An 8,876-nucleotide genomic window follows, 5' to 3' on the forward strand; every position below is an offset into this window, starting at 1 on the left:
TATATTACTAGATTGACTTGTATACTTGTAAGCCATAGACAACAAGTTTTTAGAGCCATTTCTGAGGATTGATGCTTTGTTGATATTAGTATAATTTGTAGTTTGACTAGACTAGAGTTTTATTTTATTTTATTTTTGTTTTATTTGATTTCTTGTTGTTTTTGTTCTTTTCTTGTAATTGCTCTATTGGTTTATGGCTAGATCTCAAAATCTAAAATTATTGGATTTTGACTTGGAAATCGAGAAAACCTCTAGAAGACTTAAAAAAAAAAAAAGATGAGCAAGACAAAAAGTTGTCATGGAAGATAATATCAACAATCAACAAGCTCTTCATAAATATGTTGAACCCACTGCTCATGATGGTTATTGTAGTGTTGTGAGGCCTCCTATGAATGCCAACAATTTTGAGATCAAACCTTTATTTTGTTCAAGTGGTATAATAAAATCAATTTGGAGGATTAGCACATGAAGATCCACGTGTCCATTTTTCATGTTTCTCTCAGTTATGTAATACCTTTAAGATGAATGAGGTTTCTGAAGATGCAATTAAATTGAGGCTATTTTCATTTTCATTGAGGGATAAAGTAACTGCTTGGTTGGACTTTAAGGCACTTGGTTGGATTCTAGTGCACTTGGTGCACTTATTACCTGTCAAATACTTTCTCAAGCTTTCCTTACAAAATATTTTCTACCTAGTATAATTGTTAAATTGAGAAATAAGATAGCCACTTTTTATCAATAGGATGACGAGTCTTTATATGAAACTTGGGAGAGGTTTAAGGATTTACGAAGGTAGTACCCCTATTGTGGTTTGCCTAAGTGGCTAGTCGTTAAGACTTTCTACAATGGTTTTTCTTACTCATAAAAAAATATTTAGGGTATAACCACTAATAGGTCACTAATGGTTAAAACATTTGATGCAACTTTGCAATTAATCAAAGAAATTGCTTCTAATAGTTGTCAATGGTCTAACAATAGAGCTAGTTATAAAAGACCTTTAAGAGTGCATGAAGTGGATGGAATTACCATGGTGAATGCCAAGTTGGATGCATTAGCAAAGAAATTAGAAAGGTTAGATATGAGGGCTATAAAACTTCTAATTGTAAGATGTGTAGAGGAGATCATACAAGCTATGAATATCAATTGTGTACCCACTATACACATGAGCCTACAAATAAGCAAGTGAATTTCCTCAGCTATAACCAAAGGGGATAGGGTAATCCTTACTCAAACATATATAACCCAGGTTAGAGGAACTACCCAAACTTCACATGGTCAAACCAAGCTAATATTTCCAACCCAAACCAAAATTTTAGGCATCCACCTCTAAGGTTCTAAGTAGAAACACTAACCCATAACCTTTATATCACCTCAACCTCCTCAAAAGCAGAAATCAAATTTGGAATTGTTGATAGAGAATTATATCCTTGCTTAAAAACAGAAAGTTGATACCTAAGATGAAGCTATTAGACAACTCACTACCAAGGTTGATTAATTAGCCACATAAAATAAGATACTTGAGTTACAATTGGGTCAACAAGCAAATACTTCCAATTCTAGGGAAATGGAAAAGTTTCCTAGCCAACCTCAAAATCTAAAGGAGTGTTGCAAGGCAATTGTCACTAGGAATGGTAAACAAATTAGTGAACTTGTAGGCAAGGTTAAGAATAAGGCTGATGATGAGGGTAAGTAAGAGAAAGTTGAAACATTTGGTTAAGATGATCCATTAAAAAAAAAGGTTGAGAAAATGTTCAAGAAGCTCCTAAAAATAAAGTGTCATCCAAGACATGTATAACACCTTTACCTATTCCTTAAAGGTTCCAAAAAACAAAGCTTGACCGATAGTTTTTAAAGTTTTTGGATGTCTTTAAGCAATTACATCTCAATATTCCTTTTATGGAGGCTATAACTCACATGCTGACATATGCCAAGTTTCTCAAAGATATCATCACAAATAAATAAAAACTTGAAGAGTTTGAAATGGTAGCTCTTTCAAAGGAGTGCAGTATTATTTTGCAAAATAAGCTACCACCAAAACTTAAAGATGTAGGGAATTTTTATATTCCTTGTGTAGTTGGGAAAAAATTGTTTGATAGAGCTTTATGTGATCTAAGTGCAAGTATAAGTCTAATTCTTTTGTCTATTTGCAAGAAATTGGAGCTTGGAGAATTAAAATATACAATAGTGACCCTAAAATTAGTGAATAAATCCATAAAGTATCCTATGGAGATAATGGAAAATGTACCAATTAAAATTGAAAAATTTTATATCCCCATAGACTTTGTGGTTTTGGAAATGGAAGTGGATATTCAAGTTCCTTTTATCCTAGAAGACCATTCCTAGCCACAATGGGAGCGATTATTAATGTTAAAAAATGGAAAACTCACTTTTGAGATTGGAGATGAAATAGTAGAGTTTAATGTTTTTCAAATGCCAAAGCAATCTAATATTGTGAATTCTTGTTGCAAGATCGACATTATTGATGACTGTGTAAAAAAAGTCTTTATCAAGAAATATCCTAAGGATCCACTTGAGTCATGCATTGTTCATGAAGCTTCAATAAAAAATGAAAACATGGAAGTTGCAACTAGTATTCAATTTATGGAAGTAAATGCTAAAGTCACTCATTTCCTAAATTTCAAGTTTGAAGAACTTGAGTCAAGTAACCATTCTTTTCTTTCTCTTAAAAAGGAAGATGCACTTAAGGTAGATCTTAAACCACTTCCTCCTAATTTGAGGTATGCTTTTCTTGGCCATAATTCTACTTATCTTGTGATTATAAATGTTGAATTGAATGATGAACAAAAAGATAGGTTATTTAGGGAACTTAGAGTATATAGGAAATTCATTGGTTATAAAATTCATGATATCAAGGGAATAAACCTTACAATTTGCTTGTATCGCATCCATATGCTTGATGATTTCAAACCTACATTGAACATTAAAGAAAATTAAATCCTAATATGAAAGAGGTAGTGAGAAATTAAGTCATAAATTATTAGATGCAAGGATTATTTATCCCATTTCTGATAGTTTATAGGTAATTCTGGTACAAGTGATACTAAAGAAAGAGGTATGACTATTGTTAAAAATGAGAACAATGATTTAATACCCGCTAGGATAGTCACATGGTAGAGGATGTATATTTATTATAAAAAACTTAATAGTGTCACTTGTAAGGATCACTTTTCTCTTCCTTTCATTGATTAAGTTTTGGATAGACTAAGCAAACTATTCTTACTTTTGCTATTTGGATGGGTATTCGGCATTCTTTCAAATCCCTATTTACCCATAAGACCAAGAAAAGACCACTTTCATGTGCCTTTAAGACACATTTGCTTATAAGCGTATGTTTTTCGATCTTTGCAATGCACTTGCTACCCTTCAAAGATGCATGATGTCTATATTTTCTGATTTTGTTGAGCATATTATGGAAGTGTTTATGGATAATTTTTCAATATATGGAACCTTTTTTGATGATTTCTTATCTAACTTGTTTAAGGTTTTGTAGAGGTGTGAAGAGGTCAATTTGGTGTTTAATTAGGAAAAGTACCACTTTATGGTGAAAGAAGGAATAGTTCTAGGGCATACAGTCTTAGAATGAGGGATTAAGGTAGACATAAAAAAGGTAGAAGTAATTAAGAAGATGCCCCCACTAATATTCATAAAACGAGTCCATAGTTTCCTTGACCATGCTAAGTTTTACAGGCGTTTCATTAAAGACTTTTCAAAAATTGCTTAATCCTTGTCAAAGTGACTTGCTAAAGATGTTCCTTTTAATTTTGACAAACACTATCTTAATTCTTTTTGCAGATTAAAGGAAACATTGATTTCAACTCTTATTATGTAATTATCAGATTAGAGTCTACCTTTTGAAGTGATGTGTAATGCCAAAAATTTTGCTGTGGGAGCAGTTTTGGGGCAAAAGAAAGATAAAAAAAGTTTATGCAATTTACTATGTCAGTCACATTTTAGATAACACACGAGTCAACTATGTCACCATCGAGAAAAAACTTTTTGTAGTTGTGTTTGCTTTTCATAAGTTTAGGTCTTATTTAGTAGGGTCCAAAGTCATAGTCTACATGGATCATTCAACCATTAGATATCTCTTAAATAAAAAGGAAGCAAAATTGAGGTTAATTAGGTGGACATTGCTTCCACAAGAGTTTGACTTGGAAATAAGGGATAAAAAATGTTGTTGTTGATCATTTATCCCGCATAAAGCAAGTTGAGTGTGAGGGTCTTAATAAAAGTCTACTTATTGATAACTTTTTTTCAAATGAGCAACTTTTAAAAATGTCTCATTGTATAGTACCATGGTATCTTGTGTGTGGTGTACTACCTCCAGAGATGAATCACTAGTGAAAGAAGAAGTTCTTGTTGGAGGTAAGAAACTATTATTGGGAGGAGCCATTACTTTACAAAAGATGTTTTAATGGGATCATGCGATGGTGCTTACCACAAGATAAGATGGAAAATGTTCTAACCCATTGTTATTGTCTTGAGTGTGGAGGTCATTTTAGTGCACCAAGATAGCAATTAAGGTGCTCCAAAGTGGGTTCTATTGGCTAACTCTTTTCAAGATATGAGGAAATTTATTTTAACATGTGATTAGTGCCAAAGAACTGGTAATATTTCTAGAAGGAATGAAATGCCTCTAAATGATATATTAGAAATTGAACTTTTTGTGTGTGGGGCATTGACTTCATGGGGCCATTTCCTATGTCTTATAAGAATAAATATATCTTAGTTGTTGCAGACTACGTTTCTAAGTAGGTTGAGGCACTTACAAGTCTAGCCAATGATACTAAGGTTGTGGTAAAGTTCTTAAGGAAATATATTTTTTACAAGATTTGGGACTTCAAGGGCTATTGTTATAGATGTTGGTTCTCACTTATGTAATCACCTATTTGAGAAATTTTTGAAGAAATATGAAGTTACCCATAAGATCATGACTTTATACCACCCTAAGTGCTTCAAGGAAGGATTGGAGTTTGAGATTGGATGATGCTCTTTGGGCTTACTGCATAATCTTTAAAACTCCCATTGTTACATCTCTCGTTTGACTTGTCTATGGTAAATCTTGTCATCTTTGATTTAAAGCACCAAGGTTATTGGGTTGCTAAGTTCTTGAACTTTGATTTGAAGAAAGTTGGTCAAAAATGTCTTCTCCAACTAAATGAGTTGGAAAAGTCTATGTTGGATGTTTTTAAGAATGCCAAAAGATATAAGCAGAGAACCAAAAGGTGGCATGATAAACATATTCTAAAGAAAAACTTCAAAGAAGGTGATCAAGTGTTGTTTTTTAACTCTAAATTGAAGCTTTTCCTAGGAAAACTTAAATCAAGGTGGATCGAACCTTTTAAGATTTTGAAGGTTTTTCCTCCTAAAAGAAAAAGTTCCTGTTGGAGGTAAGAAACTTCAAAGAAGTGTGGAATGAAAATTCTAGAGCATTTAAAGCCGATGGGCAGAGGTTAAAACCTTATTTTGTTGGTGACCAAGTGGAAGTAGATATGTCTCAACCACTTTCCAATCACCCAAAAAAAGCCCCCCCATTGATCAAGTTAAGGACTATAAATTAACACTTTTAGGAGGCAACTTAAGTTTTTCTTTCCTTGAACTATTTCCTTTTAGTTTATAAATAAATAATTCTTCCCACATTTAGTTTAAACTTATTCTTATTTGTTTATGTTAGGTTAGTTTCAAGATGAGAAACAATTAGAGTACAAGCTTGAACATGAAGAGTATTTTCAAGTTACAAAGAGGTATAATTAAATCTTATTCAAATTGATGTTTTTATTAATTGTGATTTATTTAATTGATTGTATTTTAACCATTGATTGCACTAATTACAATTAGGTTAATTGATTTCTTTGTGATGTTGAATTTATTAAGGAGGTATGGAATTTGAATTCAATTTAAGCTTCCATTTTGAGCGTGTGAAGCAGTAATTATTGGTGCTAAATGTGACCATAAAAATGCTCATATTAAACTTTTGGAGTGCAAGAGTTTGGTGTGATTATTTTTCATTTTTTTATTTTATCTTATTTCTATTTTTATTTTTTCTTTAATACATTTATGTATATTGATGGTCCGTCGAAACCTCCAAAAATAATACTAATTTTTACTATCAACAAATTTTTTTATTGTAGTGTGACAGTGAAAACTAGATCGAATCCCAAAAGAAATTTTACTATAAACTTCCTATAAAAGATAACCAATATTGAGAGTGAGGTTTATATATATATATATATATATATATATATATATATATTTTTTTTTTAATTAATATTTTTAATATAAAATTAAAAAATAATAATAATAATAATAAGAAAACCAATCCAATTAAAGTAATCCAGTTCAAGGGTTAAACATTCATTCCGTAAATTTGATTGATTATAGAAGTGAAATAATCATCTTTAATTCAAGCAAATAAATTCGATTTCTTTAAAGCTAAAAGAAATCAAGACATTCAATAGCAAAATTAACTGTAAAAAGCTTCCAATCAATTCCTTATTATCAAACAATTTCAATATTGAAAAAGAATTCTCATTCATTCAATAAAAGTCGTAAAAACAAAGAATGTAAATTTATTCCAAACAACCATTCAAAAACTTAAACGATTCAACTTGCTTCATTTCTTCCTAGTAAATTAACATGAAAAAGGAAGGTAACCAGTTAATTCATTTTGCCTCTTATTCTAATTCCTAACAACAATTACAGATTGAGATGAACTAGAAAGCATATATGTAATCTCAAACCAATTCAACAAGCGAGAAATAGTAATTAATTGCATAAAGTTGAATTAAGGAAGAAATAAATACTTGAATACAAAAGAATTACGAATCACAACTTTACTTCTCACAACCGATGATGGAGATAGAGTCGTTCCCTTGAACCGAACTATAAAACTAGCCGTTCATTTTCTACCAAGAAATTGTAGAGAGAAAAACAACAGCATAAAAACTACCTCCCCTTTTTCCTCTATTTAACGTAAAACACACCCTAATGATAAGATATTAAGGCTAAAAAATAGGAGTTCAATTATTTGACAGATTCCCTCCCTAATTCTACCAACTTCTTTTCCAAATTGGATTGTAAGTAGGCTCTTCTTTGATTGGCCAAAGTGTAATCACTTGATAAGATTTTCCAATTTGACCTTCTTGCCTCGATTAGTATCTTAAGATATATCCAATCATAATCTCTGATTTTGCTCAAAATATCTTCAGTTTTGCTCCAAATCTGCTCAAATTAATCTTTCAACCTGCTTTCTGATAAACCATAGAAAATAATACTGATAAGCTGACAAATTCACAACAAAAGCTAAGCAAATCATGACATAAATATATGCAAATAATGAATTTATCAAATCCCCCCACACTTAGCTTTTGCTCATCCACAAGCAAACTCAAATTTACTTTTTTTTTTTTTTCAAAATTTTGTAATGTCGTCAACAATCGAATTCTCAAAACATCATAACACTTCATAAACAACATTCTAAGCAAACTTAAAATTACTTACCAAGCATTTTCACTTGAAAATTAAAATAACTAAATACGTAGACCTTACAAAAGTAATCACTCAACTCTTATGTGTTGAAAGGTTAGTGTTTCTCTCAAATTCCTTCCAGTGGAAATGTTCTACCATAAGCTTGCATATCTTCTCATTCTCCACCACTTAGATTACATGCATTACACAAATCATAAGGTCTTTCCAAGGGTTGTAATGGGGTTAGGGTCAAGGTAGGAATTATTTGGTAAGGTAGCTTAAAAGCCATTGAAACCTAATAAGCAAAAGTTCATCGACTCAATCTCAAATATATCAAACAAACACTCCACCAAGCAACCCTTAAATTTGACTACTAACTTTAAAACCATCTGAAACTCTTTCATTGGAAAATAATAGTTCAAAAGAGAAATTGTCATTCTAAACAAGGAAGGATCTTTCACCTTTTATATCACCACCCCTCACTAAAGTTTTTTTTTTTTTTACTTTTTTTTTCTTTTTCTCTCTTTCTTTTTTTTTTTTTTACGACTGCATTCCCATTCATATAATAATGAACAATGCTCATTTGAAAAAAGAAATCCAAATGATATGTATATATTTAAAATAACCTAGCTATGAGAGCATAAGTTTCATCAAAATCAATACTTTCCTCTTGAGAGTAGTCTTGAGCAACTAGTCTAGTCATGTTCCTTACAATTACATAGGTTTCATCCACCGTGTTTCAGTATACACATTTTGTGCCAATGGTAGGATGACCTGTTGGCCTTGAAACTAGTTCACATACTTTGTTTCTCACAAATTGATTCAACTTTTCTTGCATAACCAATAGCTAACTCTTATCTTTAAGAACACGTTTTACCTTCTTTGGCTTTATTTGTGACAAGAATGCAACACATTGGCATGTTTTCCCTAATAAAGCTTTTGCGTTCTTTGATTTCATCCTTCACCCTTAAACATGTAGATTCTCTTGTGGTTCTTAAGGTTGCATGAGTTGATCTTCTTATTCCTTTTCCTCATCTTGATGATCTTCTTCTTCTTCTTTTGGTTAAGATAAGTCTTTGATTTGTAAATCCTTCATAAGCTCAATGACTTCATTTTCATTTATATTTTCTACACATTTAGAAGACTCATCAAATGCCACATGTATAGATTCTTCAACTAAGAGAGTTCTCTTGTTGAAGACCTTATACACTTTGAAAGAGGTAAAGTAACCTAGGAAAATTACCTCATCTAACTTGGCATTAAATTTTCCTAAATTATCTTTACCATTGTTAAGTACAAGACACTTGCAACCAAATGGATGAAAGTATGGAATACTAGGCTTTTTCTCTTTGAATAACTCACATAGAGTTTTCTTGGAGATTGATCTA

General features: G+C 31.4%; 1 non-coding gene across 1 annotated transcript; it reads right to left on the minus strand.

Moving 5' to 3' along the window:
* Positions 1–706: 706 nt before the first annotated feature.
* On the minus strand, positions 707–813 carry LOC123224593. Its single transcript, XR_006504002.1, has one exon. It is a non-coding gene; the product is annotated as a small nucleolar RNA R71 (small nucleolar RNA).
* Between the last annotated feature and the right edge of the window lie 8,063 nt (positions 814–8,876).

This window comes from Mangifera indica, chromosome 8, assembly GCF_011075055.1.
Source record: "Mangifera indica cultivar Alphonso chromosome 8, CATAS_Mindica_2.1, whole genome shotgun sequence".
NCBI lineage: Eukaryota > Viridiplantae > Streptophyta > Magnoliopsida > Sapindales > Anacardiaceae > Mangifera > Mangifera indica.